The 18,559-nt window shown below is 27.8% G+C and overlaps 2 long non-coding RNA genes across 2 annotated transcripts in view; one reads left to right on the top strand and one right to left on the bottom strand.

Moving 5' to 3' along the window:
* LOC139425381 (uncharacterized) overlaps positions 1-18,559 on the bottom strand; it is a 144,566-nt gene that overhangs the window by 76,932 nt on the left and 49,075 nt on the right. The gene's annotated exons all lie outside the window — the stretch shown is intronic.
* The window catches only part of LOC122270098 (uncharacterized), a 21,329-nt gene continuing 3,695 nt past the window's right edge, over positions 926-18,559 (top strand). Inside the window, exon 1 of the long non-coding RNA XR_006225601.2 lies at positions 926-1,054. This is a non-coding gene — a long non-coding RNA (uncharacterized lncRNA). The remainder of the gene's footprint in view (positions 1,055-18,559) is intronic.

Genomic DNA, 18,559 nt, shown 5'->3' with positions numbered 1-18,559 from the left:
AGAGGCTACCACTTTTTATTAACAGTTATAAAATATGTAATTACTCGTGAAAGTTCACGAATACTATACATATGTGGTATTTATGGAGAGTCTTAATTTTTCCGAAAAAAGTTATGAAGCGTTTTTACTACCCCAGTGTTCTATCTGTTCCAAAAATTAGCAGCCTTACTTATGCTAACAAGATGCGTTAACGAACTTAGATGTGATATATCATTGAGCTAGGTATTGAATATTTCAGTAACAAAATGTGCATAACTTAATGTTTATTTTCTTAAATTGTTTATACATAAAAGCTGAAATTAAGAAAAAAAAATTCTCAATGAATTTTGCAAATAATTTTCAAACATATTCCAAATTTATGCAATGCACCGTAAATTAGGTAAAAAAAATTGTTTATTATTTTTATATTATTTGCGAAATTCTTATAAATTTATAAAAATTTAATATTTTTTAAATTTTTTAATTAAATATTTTTAAGGTACACATTTAAAAATTTAAGAATTTCTCAAATTTTGTATATAAAAAAAATTGAAATATAAAAAATAAACAGCGAATAATTTTTTTTAAAAAAACTTACTTTGATATTAAACAGATGCAGAAAATTTGAGGTAAAAATCTCTCAATCTGTAATTAAAATTAAAAAAAAGGTACAATCAATAAAACATGAGCAGCTAATAAAACTATTTCTTGCTCTTGACCTGAGTTAGAACGATTTGGTCAGTCAAGCGGGAACCCTGACCTCTCAAGAGGGAGATGGCTCTCACCTTGTACTCAATTGACCACAATAGAATTCTTTTCCAAGTTCATTCATGGGTTCTTGACCCCCTTCCACACTGACCCATAGGAATAAGAGGTTTTAAAAAGCGAGAGTTAATGTCTGATGCAATTCTAGGTATCTAAAGATGTCTGCCGGAGGTAAAAGCCTTCTCACGTGCATATTTTTTATCCATTGATTGAAAAGTTCTAAAAATTGATGTAGCAGACGATTTTCGAAGTAGAGTAAGAGTAAAAGTATTCTTTCAAATTGAAAAAGAAGTCTGACTTCGAACAAGGGGTAGGTTTTCAAATTTTATACATTAACAGTTTAACTCAGAAACTTCTATATTTTGTTTAAGCAGATCTAAACACAAATTTAAGGAATTGTTATCAGTAATGTACAAAATCCAATTAAATGAAAACAATTTTCTAACTTAAAAGGAAATGTTTGTAGATAGAGTGCTCTCTACCCACGTCTTCTGGGTCTGATATTAATTTTTTTAATTTTTTTTAAGAAAACAAAATCTTTCTTTAAACATAAAAATTTAATTCTCGCTTTATTAGATTGTATGAACTAATGCAAAATATTTTAAAGCCTAGAATTTTTTTCCCATAATTTTTAAGTAATAAAACTATCTCACAATTTAGGCTGGAGAGATAATTTAATACCGTAAACCAAATAGTTTTTATGTATTTTTAAATGAACTTTAAATTTTGTTAAATCATCTAAAATGTTTAAAATTGTCATCATTTGTAAAACAAAAGATTGATGATTTTTCATACTTCCATACGAGATCGAACGTTTAATGGTAAACTACCTATCGAAAAGTGCTAGATTACAAAATTGCATTTTAATAATTTTGTGGGAAAAATTTCATTACATAATTAGAAAAAAAAGAGAGATGAAGATGATAAAATGCAATTTAAATTTTTTAATTTTTCAAAATATTTCTATGTTATATGCTCCTCCCCTACCACAATTTGAATGAATAATATAATGTAAAACACTGACAAAATTGTAAATCACTATTGGCCAAATTCATGTAACGAAAAATGAATTACTTACTTCAAGTTCATAAAAAATATGTTTGAGTTACGTTAATATGCTAATTTTGTCAAATAGTTTTGTTTACTTATTCAAAATTAATGAAATAAATTTTAAATAAATAACAATGTATTTTGTTACTATCCGGGAAAATTAAGAATTAAAGTTTTTGTCCATAAGTTGAAGATTTCCTTAAAAAATTATTAACTGTGAACTCTTATCAACCTGTATCTACATTACATACTTAAATCAAATATATATTAAGTATACAGAGATGATTGTGCGGCTGAAAAAATCCGGATTTGCTTATTTTTTGCTAAATTCGATCCGGAAATTTCTGGAAACCCAAGGTCCAGAAGTTTCAAGAAATAATCGATCACATTTATGTGTAAAAATTCTATTATATTTTATTATAAAAATATTGGAACTAGAATTTATACTTGGCATCTCTTTCATCTGTAAATATTTTTTCTGGCAGAATAATAAATGTGATTAGATAAAAAAAGTCAACTTATGCATAATTATTTATTTAAATTATGCTGCATATAATTTATTTAGAATTTCATGTTGCGAAAATATCAATGATTTAAAATTCTAACGACATTAATTTTTTGAAATGCATCATTAATGATTTTACTCAATAAATTTTCAGGATTTTTGAGTTGGGCTCACAATTACCCCTGAGTATGACTTGATATGATGAATGGGGCATACCTCAAATAATAGGCAATTGTTAAAATCCTCCTAAGTGTTAAATTCATCTATTTCAAAAAACAAAAAAACTCTTAAATTGTTTTAGAAATAATTGTTATCTTATAACACATCTGAAAAATGTTTGCTAAAAATTTTGTGTGATATAGAGTATGCATATTTTAATATTATTGTTTAAATAAAATTTTAGGGTCATCTATTTTTTTCTTAAATAATTACAAACTGAAATAACGTTTTTAATTTAAAACAAATTGCATTTGCATCATATTTTATTATAAATTTAAAAAATTAACGCTGTCGATTATATATATATATATATATATATATACAGGGTGTCTCAGTTAAGCGTTTCAGAACTTCTAAGAGAGGTAGGGGGCATCCTGACGACTCGAAATCATATAGTAATGCGGGGCTTTTATTTTTCTGGGTGATCGCCTGCTATGAATATGTTATAAATTTAATCATCGCATTAAGTAGATTTATTAAGTGTGTCTACTTTTTATTAGCAACAAAAGTGGTAGTTTTTTTTAAAATTTATTACTATTTATTGAACCCCTTAATAATATCACTATATATGCCTAAAATAGATGTTTGAAGAATTTTTTTTAAAACAAAAGTGATCACTTGGAGGATTTATTTAATATTTCGTGTTGAAGTTGCTGGTGTTATACTTAATTTTAGAAAATAATAAATAAATAAACCAAAGCATGGTGTTAATCCTTTCAGTATACATGAGATCAATTTCATATAATCTTATTAATATTTTTCCAAAATTCTTATTTTTTAATTATAATGTTTTAATTGGTAACATGAGAGACGAAAGTAAGAGTTGCTTTTAATTCAACTTCTAACTGTATTGCCATATACTGTTTTATTTTGCAAAAAATTACTATTATTATTTGATAAGTTTACAAAAAGTAAACACTCCTGCTGCAATCTAAACAGTTAAGCTTTCAAGTCATTCTACTTTAAGACTAAAAAACTTAGATCAATGGATTTATAAACCTATATCTGGATGTGATTCTTAAATACTCCATATGCTTCGTTAAAAAATCTTTTTTCCTCATAGTAGTATACTAAGTACTAAAAACTACTTCTGAAAATTTTCACTACAACAACAAAATAACAAAATTTCGTATAAAAACTCATAATACTTAGTTAACCGCGGTTTATAATAACCAAGGATATGATAATAGTTTACTCATTTATGTTTGGCAAACTTTATAAAGTAGATTATTTCTTTCCTGCATCAATGTAATACCATAATATTTTATTAAGAGATCTGCCACGAGGATGAACTCTAAACATCTTATATCAAGGTTGATATAAAATGTTTAGAGTTCATTCTCGTGGCAGATCGTGTCGAAAAATTTATACAATTATTCTCAACGCGTCAAAATTAATGAAATAATTAGGTAAAATTACAAAACTCATTCTTAAATTTCATTATATATGTAATTATTAAAATAACATCAGTCTCTATTGCTAAAAATGTCATCTTGACCGTTTCAACTCTTCGCCAAGTTACGACATTTCCACATCTAATATAACTCGTTCAAGGTATTCGACACTTCTTTTTTTCGTATCCTCGACTCTTATCACACCAGACAATAGCCAAATTAAACATAAAACTCTGGAAAAAGAAAGAATAATGCCAAGATTCAGCCAAGTTGGCTCTAGGACACCCTAGAAGTTAAATGGTATTGATGAATGAATAAGAAGAAGGATAAGATCTGGTGTAAGTAACGAATAAGAAGTCAAAAGGGAGTAAAATCGGTTTTCAGTTCAAGGTTTCCCTCGGAAAGTTTGGAAAGGGTGTCTGGGTCAGGGTTAGGGGGTCAAGGTGGAAAAGAGCAGAATTGCTTTTCTGCAGAGCAAGAATAATTTAATGAGTGTCTTTGGGGTGAATTATCGCTAAATTTAGGAGTCCTTGGTCTCATTCTAACGGCATATTTTAATTAATGATTCTAATTTGTCGAATGAAAGAATGTAGCAGAATATTTTGAACAATGTTTTAATGAACGAGCTTTAAACTATGTTTTCAAATTTTGTTTGGAATTTACTATTCTTCACTGATAAAATTTAAATAATATTCCAGTTTATTCTTGAAAATGGATGAGTCTCAGAAAGTTGTAACTGCTTTTTCTACATAGAATTCAAAAAAAATGATTGATAGGGATAAATTATCACAAAAACTATGAGTTCTTCATGACATCATATTTTAATTAGTTTTTAATTTGTTAGCTGAAACAATGTTTTAAATCAAATAAGTTGAGATTAAAAACACTTGAATTTAGGAAATTTTTCATTTTACTCTTGCTTAACAAGGAATGAAAAAGTATTGGTGAGACTAGTCAGGATAAAATATTATTTTCTTTAGGAAGGAAATTTTTAAAAAAATCTTTCAGGTCAAAAAAGAATAAAAGAATGAATAATTCTCCATTTCAAGATGTTAAATACTTCAATTTAAGTAAATATTCCATATGAATTTCATTATATTCTGTTCTTATATATTTAAGATAAATTCAAACACTTTATTCAAATTCTTTTGTTTAGATTTTTGTTAAAATTAGATTTAAAATTTGACCCAATTCACAAATATAATATAATAACAAATAAAAATAACATTCATTTCTTAAAATATGCTTTAATATATCTCATCAAGAGTCTTTGCTCTTGACTAATTTAAAGACCAACACTTTTAATTTTAGAACTTAAAAGTGTTTCTGTAAATTCGTGACGTTTCTGTAAATTAAGCTATTTTTTCTTTCTTGGATTCTAAAAATTAAGCTCTATTGCTCACTAGTGAGCGTCAAAACTTGCTTAAGAACTTGCTATTTTAACTGCAAGTCAAAACTTTGTCAAAATTGCTTGCAAGTCAAAACTTTGAGGGTAAGTTTTGACTTGCCGTCATAACTTGTCCATCAAATTAACCTTGATCAAAATGGAACAGGTTCATTTGGAATGTGGTGACAATTTACGGATAAAAAATTATTAATCAGAATTTTAAATGTTATAATTATAATGATTTTGAGACTGAAAATTTCAATTCCGTAAAATAACACGTTGTATAAAGATTCGAGTAGATTAATAACAATTTATTGCTTAGTGAAATATTTAAAAATGAACTTAAAGTTCAATAGTAAACATTCTGAGAAAATCGATTCACCTGAATAATAATAGCATGTAAATTTGTTACAACTTTAATAATGTGTTAAATTGAATCTTGTTTCAGATTAAATTTGAACTAAGAACAGTGTAATGAAATTTATGATAATATGGTTCAACTTAAAGCGATATTAAGGTTGCAGCGAATCTAAAGAGTATTATTGCTCATCATGCTCTAAAATTTATAGTATAGTTTCTTTAAAATCAATACTTACAAGGCGGTTGTATGTACACTATAAAAAATCCTGGATCCAATTACGCTATTAAGACCCGGCACTTTGGTGGATTATAGGCAACACCAATTTAACCGTAAAATCCATTTTTATCTGTACCGTCATTCGGGGTTGAAATTCGAATTTGGCATTTTTCAAGTGTTGCTATTCAGTATTATGTTTATTTCACGTTAAAAATGTGTGGAATTTGAAGATAGAAGTCTCTTCAACTACAAACATTTTTTCGAATTTTAAAACAATCTCAGAGTGTGTTTCGTTCATCCAATGTCAACAACTTTCCGAGGACGTCGGATGTCGAAAAGTGTGCGTGGAAACTTAAGCTGTGAAATGCAAAGACGTTGATAAAAGAATTGTCGTAACTGCAAAATTTTTTATTTATATATTAATAAACAATTATATCATGTTAGCGTTAAAAAAATTTGAAAATTAATAACAAATAAACGGAAAAGGAAAAAAAAAATGCACTTTGGGGCTACTTTGTGCAAAGTTTCATTCGTTTTTGTTTTCGACAGAAAAATGGTCAGACGTTATAAAAAAATACCTGGAACGAGAAACTACCGTGATTACACTTTAGAAAAGCTGCAACAATGTTTGCAAGCAGTTGCTGGTGGTATGTCGATTGCAGAAGCTTCTCGGTAGTACAAAATCCACAGAAATACTATCTCTAATAAAATTCACAAGAAACACGTGAAACTTCCTGGTAAACTATTATTTTTCTTCTACAAAGATTTTTCTAATGAATTAATCAAACGATTTAACACATAAAAATATATTTTATAGGACATCAGGTGATTTTGACAGAAACTGAAGAGCAAGTTCTGTCATGTTCATTCAAGGATGTTATGTTCAAATTTAACAATATTATAAATGTTAATGAATATGTAATAATTATTATTTTTAAAATTTCATCCATTTCAATGTTTAAAAATGTATATGGTTTCCTTTTGTTTAAACTCAAATGTTTTGAAATAAACATTCTTTTTAAGAAAAAATTCTTTAAAAAAAATGGTTTTTTAACGCTGAAAATTATTTTCAAACTAATATCTTTACATATCTTGATGTTTTTGTCTTTAAAAATGTCAACAATTAACTTTTTTAACAATTTTATATCAATATTTTACTAAAAACATGATTATTAAACTGAATTCCTATCGCTGCACAAAGTAGCCGCATTTGGGGGCTACTTTGTGCAAGGTATGTTCTGACTTATTATTCGTAAATATTACATACAAATAATGCCAATATTGATCAAATTCAATCGCCTGAGTCCAGTTATGAATATAATATTAATAAATTTTACTAAAGTTTGAATTAACATAGCTTTTTTACATGTCAAAGTTCAAAAACTGCGAAATCCTGCACAAAGTATGACGACCCGAATGACGGTAAGAGTAATGTTTATCAGATTTTTTATTCCATAATATGTCCCGGTAAAAAGTACCAACAGCCTGAGTGCCGGTAATTTTTACCGTAATTTTATAGTGCACTTTTCTTACGAAGTAAAATCTTAAAATTGTTATTGCTTTCTGATGGTTATATTTAATGTATTGAATCAAACATTAACTTATCAATTTATAAAAATTCCTTTACTTTTGATAGCTTTAAAATATCGTATAAAATTCTTTTATAAACACAACAACACGCTTTCTTCAGCTCGCAATCTTCGTTCTTCCAAAATTAAAATCTTTTCGTCATGAAACTTATGGGGAAAGTGAATAACAAAATAATTTTTTTTTTTTTATACATTTAGATAGGCTTTTAAGTCGTTTTCATCGATTTTAGTCTTTAAAAGAATTTTAACTACCATTATTTAAAACATCTATTTTAGGCATATATTATTAAATATAAATATTAAATTATAAAAATCACAGATTTTAATAAAATATTTTAAAAGTCTACATAGTTCTTTCTTCCGATAAGACTTTAAAAACGATGTTATCAAATTTCTATATCAAATATTAAAAACAAAATATTTCTTCATTTTTTATGGAAATTTTAGGAAAATAAATCGTCATTAAAAATATTTATGAAAATGAGAAACGGACTGATTTTTGAATCTCAAAAATCATGGGAAAATATTTTGAGATTTGTCATTTTACAGATTTATCAAAGCCTCAGAAGTTCTAACAATTATTAAAAAAATTTTAATATTTTAATCTCCCCTGCTTAAAAAGATAATTCAAAAAGAAATAATATGCTTGTTTAAACAAAATCATTTTTAGCAACTTATGTAGAAATAATCTTTTTTAATGAGAAAAATATTAACTTTTCAAAACAACTCCTTAATCTAAATATTATTTACATATCTTTTCTCAAAATACATGACATGTTTTATTATATAGGTTTAAAGGAAGGGTTTACTAGATGACAATTTAAAATTTAGAATCATCTGGGGGAGAAATATCCTCTTAGACTTAAGCAAAATTGCGACTAACTTGTTTTCGTATGACTCGTATTTTAAATTTCAGTTAAAAACTATGCTTGAAAAGATGTATTGATTATAGGGAAAACCAAGGATAATATTTTGTGTATTTTACCGTATTTTTCATTATGGAAATTTAGTATCCGACGTGAATAAAATTACAAAACAGTAGTCGGCCAAGTTTTAACCAGTCAGAGCAAATGCTAATCAGAAATAAATAGAAACTTATAAAATCACGTGTGAGTCTTAATGAAAGCTTTACAACTTTCTTTTAGTTAGTTTTTTTTTGGTTTTAAGAATTAACTTTACTAAACTAATAAATACGCTTCGTTGTAATAAAAATATTTGAAAAACATTATGCAAGATTGTCCCTTGACCAGTTCCAAGTAACACAGATTAATTAACTAATGTCAAATGTCAATTTAAAGCATTTTCTCTGCTGTTGTGGATGACAACAGAAGGTGAAAAAGAAGTTTAGATGTAACTATTTTTCATTAAGAAACTTTAGTGCCCAAAGTATTGAATTTGTAATCAGTCGTATCTTTAAATTTGTTGCATTTCATTCTCTAATTTTTTTTAAATTCTAAGGTAAACTTATGCATAATTTAATTTTTAATGAAATTTAAATCTCCTTACATATGCTATTAGCAAGCTAGTTTTATGATGTCTATAAATTTTCACCAAAATAATTTCAATTTAAAAGCAATGCATTATAAATGTGAAAAAAGAACGATTTGAAAATCATGAACCGATAATGGTTTTATTAAGGCAAGACATACTTGTAGCTAGTTGTTAGATTTTCAGAATTTCGAGTTCAGTTAAATACTTTTCTTGCGTATTAAAAAAATTATAATTGTTTTTGAGAAATTAAAAAAAGTTCTGGTTTGCTTAAAAAAAACAATTAGAATAATCATCAAATTTACGTAGTTAGTAACCTAGTCATAATACACGGATAAATAAAATTCTTGAATATAACTGTACTGTATGGTAATAATGTTACTGGTTGAAAAAAAATCATAATTTTTGTTAATAAAACCAAATTATACGATATTTAAACCATTCCTTTCGTAATTTCTTCATATGATACATATGATAACGACACATATTATAAGCACACATTTAGTATAAAATACAAAACTGAAAAGTAAACTTAACTGAATAAGTGATTTTTATACCACTCTTCAATGCATCAAGATAAAATTTTCCCAACATTAACAAGTTTTGACACATATTATAGAACCATATTTTATTGTTATTTTCAATAAAATCATTACAAAAACGCTTCGGTAAAAACAACTGAGCATTTTGGTGTTCCAATAGAGCTAGAAACAGGGTAAATTTTACCATACACTGTTAAAATTTTCATTCTAAAATTATGGTAAAATAACTGGCAGCTGTCTGTCCATCTGATTAACCGTAAAGTTTACGGTAAAGAACATTTTTTCCTCTATGGTTTTTGAAATCATTTTCAAAAAGTATGGTTATAAAACCATGAATACAAAACTATACGGTTTTTCAACCATTTACAACTAGCACTTTTCAAAAACGTAAAAAAAAGTTACTTATTTGACTAGACATAGGAGCTCCGCTTTTCGTAAGGTAATGGGCATTGGAGAGTGCCGGACACTGGAAACTTTTCATATGTTGAAGGGAATGGGGGAAATATTGTGGTGTCAACCTTAGGACCCGAACTCCAGTTCTGTCGGTCATGAGATTGACAGATAAGCCTGCTCGGGTATGATATGTTGGCAATTGCAAAGAACTAAGTAGCTTCATTAGGTGGTTCTAGTTAGTGCGATAAAATTCTGGTTGTTTAACCGTATTAGGTGAAAGCAGTTAATAAACAGTTTTTCTCACAATTATCAGTTTGATTATCATTTCATTTATGGTTATTTTACCGTTTTGATTAAATATGGGAAAATAACCAATCAATAACTTGTTATTTAACCATTTTTTTTCGAGAAATTTCTAACAGTGTATTCTGGTAGTTTTGAGCGTATTTTTTCTCAGTATATGAACAACCATCTTATATACTTTGTTTTAAATGCTTAGTTTTGTTTGCAACTTGCTTCCTATTATCTATACTTGACTAGATCGTAAGTATCAAGGCAAATACAGTAGATATCTAGAAGGATTTACTTATAAGTACCACCAGACAAAAGTTTTTCACCTGTAATTTTCGGAGAATTTAAGCATGAAATAAACATGCTGCTTAGAGTTTTACGCATTTGAGTGACGGAGTATTGAACATAATTATTCCAAAATCGTGATTCGAATTTTTTATGGATATTGACACAAGTACAATTACTCGCTAATATCTTCATCTTAAACAGGTGACAAAGCAATATATAAGCGAAAGATAAAACTCACGCTAAGTTGATGTCCTTGAGATTCGAAAGTTATATTCCATGGTTCAAAACATAATTTTGTGTATAGGCATTTTTACTGTCATTTGCGGAAATACCTACGCAAAAAACGATCTTTCAACAAGTTTTTTCGTTTCATACAATTTAATAGACAAATGTGGTTTCCTTTAAGCAGAATTGCGCCATCATTCCAGGTTAAACGATTTACAATGTTTGATAATCATCGAAATCAAAATATTAAGAAATTAGTCAATTCATGTTACAGTGAAATAATTTTGTCTTTGTTAAAATGAGTAAAAACCCATTGCACGCACAAGAAAAGTTAGTTTATATATTATACTTCAATATATTTAAATGACCGTAACTCATTAAAATGATTACAATCTTTGAAAAAGATTTGATTTAATTATCTTGATGAAATCTCAAGGTTTCCTTTCATAAAAATGTTGGTATAATGTCGTTTATTAAATGTTTGTATCATAATACCCTTTCATAAAGAAGTTGGTATAATGTCGTTTATAAAATGTTGGTATCATATTATCCTTTCATAAAGAAGTTGGTATAATGTCGTTTTTAAAATGTTGGTATCATATTACCCTTTCATAAAGAAGTTGGTATAATGTCGTTTATTGAATGTTGATATCGTAATACGCAATATCGTTTATAAAATGTTGGTATCATAAAACCCTTTCATAAAAATGTTGGTTTCTACTAAATGCCGTTTTTATACTGTACCAGTCACAATGATGTATTAAATTGCTTAAACTTAACTTAAAAAACTTTTCCAAACTTTGCACCATTTCTAAATTTTGAGAAAAAGTTATTTTATTTTAAAACGAAGTTAAAAATTTCCTGGGGGAAAAAAACGATATGTTTCTAATTTTATAATATTTTTTCTATAAATCAGAAGACAAACATTTATCCAAATTTTTTAAAAATGTATTCAGAAGTAATTATCATTTTATTATTTTTTTGGCCTATTGAATCTAATTATTTTCTTCTCTGTTTATCTTTGGCTTGGTCGCACAGATAAAAAAATAATAGTGTTGCTTATGTGCATATAAAATTTGTGCAGCATAGATAAAAGAAAAACACTCGATTTTTCTTTTGAATAATACCACTTTTAAAAAAAATAATTCAGAAGTATTCAAACTTAAAATTATAAATTGGGTTTATTTACCCACCAGCTGTTCAGAGATTTTAACAAACAGCAAGTTCAATGATTTAAACTACAGGGGTTAAAGATGTTATACACGCATTGACTATCTTTGAAGCGCTATAAAACCTAAAAACGTAAAGATCGCTAAATTATGTTGCTGAACAATAAGTCAAAAATGTGATATCCCTCTGCAATATACCTAAAAAATGTGTCTACTAATTCTCATATTTTCGAAAGCTATAAGACCAGTTTCGTCAAAGTTTTGAATTCTGCTTTACATAATTACATAGTTTGACCCTGTAAAATAATTATAGATTAAAAAATAAAAATTAATTTAATTGAAATAAATAACTTACAGTTTTTAAAAATAATTTTTGCATGAATTTGTCTGTAGTTAAACGAGTCTTACAAACAGTTGTAGTTCTTATTTTTTAATTCGAAAAATTAGTTTCATTGTTATATCGAAAAATGAAGAAGTAAAAATAACGTTAACGGGTCCAACTTTTCCCTAGTTTTCTAATTGAACTACCTTTTTTCCAGACTGCAGCTTTTCTCTTCAGGGTCTAAACTCTGCGTTTTAATGTCTGATGTCAAAGCTTTATGAATCGGTAACAGTAATATTAATTAGTATATTAAAAATGGCTCACCAGTTATAAAAATGATTAAAATTTTACTTCATTGTGTAAAAGTGTAAAAACCTGTTCATTATTAAATAAAAAAATAAGTAATATCTGACAAAATTACTTGAAGTTTTATTAAAATGCTGACAATTTATGTTTTTTTTAATATTATTATTTCTAACATTTAACGTGTGAACGAACGAAAATTGTGATGGCATGTCTTCGGTTCATCCTCAGGGATGTTTCCCAGACAGTCGCCAATAGCCCATTGTGCAGCTCTAGTGCGACGTAAATGAACAAACAAACAAACAAACATTTAACGTGTTTTTATTTCGCATTTTTCGTAGTAGCTTCATGGTTGTCATATTGGATATTCACTTGGTTGTTATCTCCGATGCTATAGTTTAGTTTCTTCCTGCAGCAATAGGATATAATTTGTAAAAAGTTCCAGAAAAAAGTACGTAAGAAGCGCCGGCTCTCTCAGAGTCGGTACTTTTTACTGTCAAATCCAATTTTACCAGAACCATTGATGGAACAAAAACAATTTCATATTACTGACAGTAATATTAATTAAGACCAAAAATATTAACTAAGTTCCGTTTCCTTTTATTACTCTTTTTTGCCAGAGAGAATGGTTTCTGCATTGTATATCTGACCAAAATACATCAAGTTTAATTAAAATGCTAGCAATTTATGTTTTTTTGTAAACATTTAACGTGCTTTTATTTCGTAATTTTAGCAGCAGCTTTATGGTTGCCTTAATAGATATTACTTAGTTGCTTTTTTTAGATATAGACATCTCAGATCAGAATATACATTGTAAACAGTTCCGGATAAAATTACGGTAAAAAGAACAGGTACTCTGGGAGCCGGTACTTTTTACTGTAAAATTCATTTTTACCGGAAACTGTGACGGGAAAAAAATTGATATTGCTAACAGTAATTTTTACAATAATAACTACTATAAAATCCTTGAATCACTCTAATTAAATAAATATTACCTTAAAAATTAGTGTGTAATATTTTACAGTAAAAATGGATTTTAAGTGTCAGTACTGTATATTGAAATTTGATCGAGAATTTGTTTACAGTGTAGTTGCTTTATTTAGCATAATGGAAGAATTTACCCCGACCCGCCCTTATTTAGGGCATACGGGTAAATGTTTATTAAAATCAAAAAAAATATCCAGAGAACAGTAGAAACATAAATTACATAAAATACACATCAGACATGGCAACAGCCCATGAACATGGCGGGCGTAGAACAGCTAAAATCATGTAAGGTGCTAAACATTAAAACAGCAATATATTAAAAGTGTCAATTANACACTCGATTTTTCTTTTGAATAATACCACTTTAAAAAAAAAAAAAGAATTCAGAAGTGTTCAAACTTAAAATTATAAATTGGATTTATTTACCCACCAGCTGTACAGAGATTTAAACAACCAGCAAGTTCAAAGATTTAAACTTCAGTGGTTAAAAATGTTATACACGCATTGACTATCTTTGAAGCACTATAAAACCTAAAAACGTAAAGATCGCAAAGTTATGTTGCGGAACAATAAGTCAAAAATGTGATATCCCTCTGCAATATATTTACCTAAAAAATGTGTATACTAAATCTCATATTTTCGAAAGCTGTAAGACAAGTTTCGTCAAAGTTTTGAATTCTGCCTTACAGAATTACATAGTTTGACCCTGTAAAATAAATATAGATTAAAAACTAAAAAAAATATTAATTTAATTGAAATCAATGACTTACAGTTTTTAAAAATAATTTTTACATAAATTTGTCTGTAGTTAAACGAGTATTACAAATAGTTGTAGTTCTTATTTTTTAATTCGCAGAATTATTTTCATTGCCATATCGAAAAATGAAAAAGTAAAAATAACGTTAACGGGTCCAACTTTTCCCTAGTTTTCCAGACTGAAGCTACATTCAGGGTCTAAACTGTGCGTTTTTATGCCTGATGTCAAAGCTTTATGAATAGGTAACAGTAATATTAATTAGTATGTTAAAAATGGTTCTCCAGTTATAAAAATGATTAAATTTTTACTTCATTGTGTAAAAGTGTAAAAACCTTTTCATTATTAAATAAAAAAATATTAAGGAAGTGATATCTGACAAAATTACTTGAAGTTTTATTAATGTATATGTTTTTTTAATTTTTTTATGTTTTTTTTTAAACATTTAAAGTATTTTTTATTTCGTATTTTTCGTAGTAGCTTCATGGTTGTCATATTGGATATTCACTTGGTTGTTTTCCCCGATGCTATAGTTTAGTTTCTTCCTGCAGAAATAGGATATAATTTGTAAAAAGTTCCAGAAAAAAATACGTAAGAAGCGCCGGCTCTCTCAGAGCCGGTACTTTTTACTGTAAAACCCATTTTTACTGGAACCTGTGATTGAACAAAAACAATTTGATATTACTGACAGTAATATTAATTAAGACCAAAAATATTAAGTAAGTTCCGTTTTCTTTATTACTCTTTTTTGCCGGAGAGAATGGTTTCTGCATTGTATATCTGACAAAAATACATCAAGTTTAATTAAAATGCTAGCAATTTATGTTTTTTGTAAACATTTAACGTGCTTTTATTTCGTAATTTTAGTAGCAGCTTTATGGTTGCCTTAATTGACATTACTTAGTTGCTTTTTTTAGATATAGACATCTCAGATCAGAATATACACTGTAAATAGTTCCGGATAAAATTACGATAAAAAGAACAGGTACTCTGGGAGCCGGTACTTTTCACTGTAAAATTAATTTTTACTGGAAACTTTGACGGGAAAAAAATTGATATTGCTAACAATAATTTTTACAATAATAATTACCATAAAATTCCTGAATCACTCTCATTAAATAAATATGACCTTAAAAATTACTGTGCAATATTTTACGGTAAAAATGGATTTTATAATACAACCAAAGTGTTCGTACTTTATATTGAAATTTGATCGGGAATTTCTTACAGTGTAGTTGGTTTATTTAGCATAAAGAACATAATTTGTCGATTTTAAAAATAATTGCGATTGAAATTTTGGTTTAAATAAGCTTTTCTCCTGCATAACAAAGTCATCGGTAAATAAATCAAAATATTTTAATCATCTATGAGCTTATATAGAAAGCATTGTAATAAAACAATAGTAGGGGAAAATTGTCTGTTAACCATAGAATAAAATGAATTTAAAACTGGTTTAACCCAGCTTTATATCTCAGCTTAAAATGATTTTGCTATTTCTCTAGCTGTTGTAAGTACTTTTAGACATAGATATTACACAGAGTTAAATTTACCAAACATTAAATAATTTATTCTAAAACATATGAAAAAAATAATTACAATATTTTTCAATATTGTCCACTTTATATAAAGTATGCGATCAATTAAAATCAATACAATGAGCTAGAAAGCTAGAAAAGGTTCTGTAAAATAATGTGACCAGTCTCTTTACTGCGGTTTTCCGCACCAGCCTTGAAGTTGTTATATAATATCAATTGTATTGCGTTAAAAGTAATAGATATGAATCTCGTTGAATAACACTTAATTACCTTGTTAAATAATAGATAGTAATCATACGAAATGACTATCATTTATATAATATTGAGTAACACATAATAACTTCATTGAAAAATAGGCGATTGTATAATGCAAAACAAATATTTAAATAATTGTTTCCTTTGGAGAGATAAATGTTAAACAAAAATGAATAAAATGATTAAATGGATTAGACAAATAGTGATTAAAATGCATTCATAAAAATTAGAATTTATATGATTTAATTATATTTTTATGAATAAAAGAAACTGACTGAATAAAGGAAACTAACGAAATTTATAGTTCATTTGAAAAATTTCAAATAAATGTGTTACAAGATAGTATTAGCAGAACAGAAGTCTCTTTTAAATTTGCTTTCAAAATTTTAACATTTTATCACATTTTGTCAAATTTTAGATTTTTTTTTATTTCAAAATTTAATTCTTGAAACTTCAAAAGAAATAAGCAGATGAAATTAGAACATAATATCCTAACTATTATATTATCGTGAGATATTCCTTTTAAAATTATATTCAAAAATAAATTTCAAAAAAGTCTTTAAGACTGGTTCATAGTTACAATTTATATACGTAATATTGATAAAAAGAACCTATGTTATTTAACGCTTAGCAAGAAATACGTGCTTAAGGTGTAATTACATAGAACTGTCTTTAATATGATAATTAATACCCGTATCAATTCTTGATTTAATTTGAAACGAAGAGCTAGGTCGAAAAGTATACTAAGCGACAGCTTAAAAATAGTCTGATTTTAATATTCATGAACTCTGTGCTACATCAGCTCACAGTTCTACACCAGCCAAACTCTTGACCCTAGGCCCCTTTCTCGTAGCAACTTCAACGTAGCATCTGGCTTGAGCCAGCTACTTGTAGTACTAGCACAGCATTTCCTTTCAGTCGGCTCTGATTTATAATTTTGAACAGAGCTTATAAATTTATTTTAGATGTATTGCCATAGTATTAAACAAAATGAAATGATATCTTTGGTGCAAACGATTTTCCTTCGACAGATCAGGTAGCTGGTACATTGAGGAGAGTGCGAAACATAGGTTATTACCCTTAAACCTAAAAATCAAGAAGCATCGTATGTAGTAGGCAAGACAAGTAAAATAGTACTATAAAGAAAATACGTCAAGAAAGTCGATAATAGGGAAAATACGTCAAGAAAGACGATAATAGGGAAAATACGTAAAAACTTTGTGGGCTTTAATTTAACAGTACGAAAGAGAAAAAACATTCTGAATAACTGTAGATTTAATAATCAAATTTTCACGTCACTCAATCTTAATGGTTCGAATGCATGACCTCAAATACGTTAATTAATTAGTGCAGACAATGTGTTCAATTACCAAATCCTATATAAAAACGTACTTTCTCTTGATAGACATACCTTTTTTTTTTTTTTTTGACGGATTCGGATTCTTTTTCTCGAAACATGGGAGTTAGCCTTAATTTGGGAAATATCGTCCCTATAGTTTGGTCAGGAGTTTTAGCGGCAATGCGCAAATTGCAGCCTTTATTTCTAAACCGAGCTGGTATCTATCGATAAAAAGTTGGCTGGGCTTCAAATCGCTATTAAACTCTCAATCGGAAAGTTCGAAAATCGGACCGTCGTAAAAAAATGGACCACCCTAAATAACTTTAGATTTAATAAACGGATCTTCACGTTCTAAGACTCATTATTAATTGTTCGAAAAAGTGGTCTCAAATATGCTAATTAATTAGAGCACACGATATTTTAAGTTCGATATTGTACTTTCTCTGAATAAACATATCTTTTTTTCGATGGCTTCGGATTTCGGACCCCCAAAATATGGGGGATAGCCGCAATCTGTGAAATATGATCCCCATTGTTTGATCAGGAGAGTGATCCTAAGTTTAGAAACTTCAATGTTAATTTTAATTCTTGCGTATTTTGCCATGTCTCGGAAACTTTCTAAGAAAATTGACACTTTTGCTCAGTTATAAAATACGTCTATCCAAAGATAAATTCCATGCAAAAAATAAATTTCAGTTATTTATTGCTTCATTAATTAACAGGCCAAAAAAAGTTTGAACTGTAAAGAATACAAAATTTACGTCATTTTAAAGTATGCAATTTTGCATGGAAAAATTTTCAAAAATAAATCGAATTGAGAGAAATCGGTTGATTTCTCTCAATTCGGTTGAATAGTTCCTAAAAAATTGAATTTTAAAGAAGTCGTATATTTGCTTCAGAAATTGAATTTTAAAAATACGACTTCTTTAAAAACCAATTTCTCAGGAACTATTCAACCAATTTTCCTTAAATTTTCAGTTTGCCATGTAAAATTGCATATATTAAAATGCCGTAAAAATTGTATACCTTACTTTTCAAAATGTTTTCGAGAGTTACTTAATAAAATAATAAATAACTAGGAGGCTTCGCCCCCTACTCGCTGGCGCTCACCGACCCCCGGAACTGCTTTCGCAGTTCATTTCGGATTGCTTCGCAATCTAATGCTCGCTTTGCTCGCTCATTGGATACGTTCTTAACGTCTAG

Source organism: Parasteatoda tepidariorum, chromosome 4, assembly GCF_043381705.1.
Source record: "Parasteatoda tepidariorum isolate YZ-2023 chromosome 4, CAS_Ptep_4.0, whole genome shotgun sequence".
In the NCBI taxonomy this organism is placed as follows: Eukaryota; Metazoa; Arthropoda; class Arachnida; order Araneae; family Theridiidae; genus Parasteatoda; species Parasteatoda tepidariorum.
Note: the sequence above shows the minus strand (reverse complement) of the source record. Positions and strands in the feature narration are given on the sequence as shown.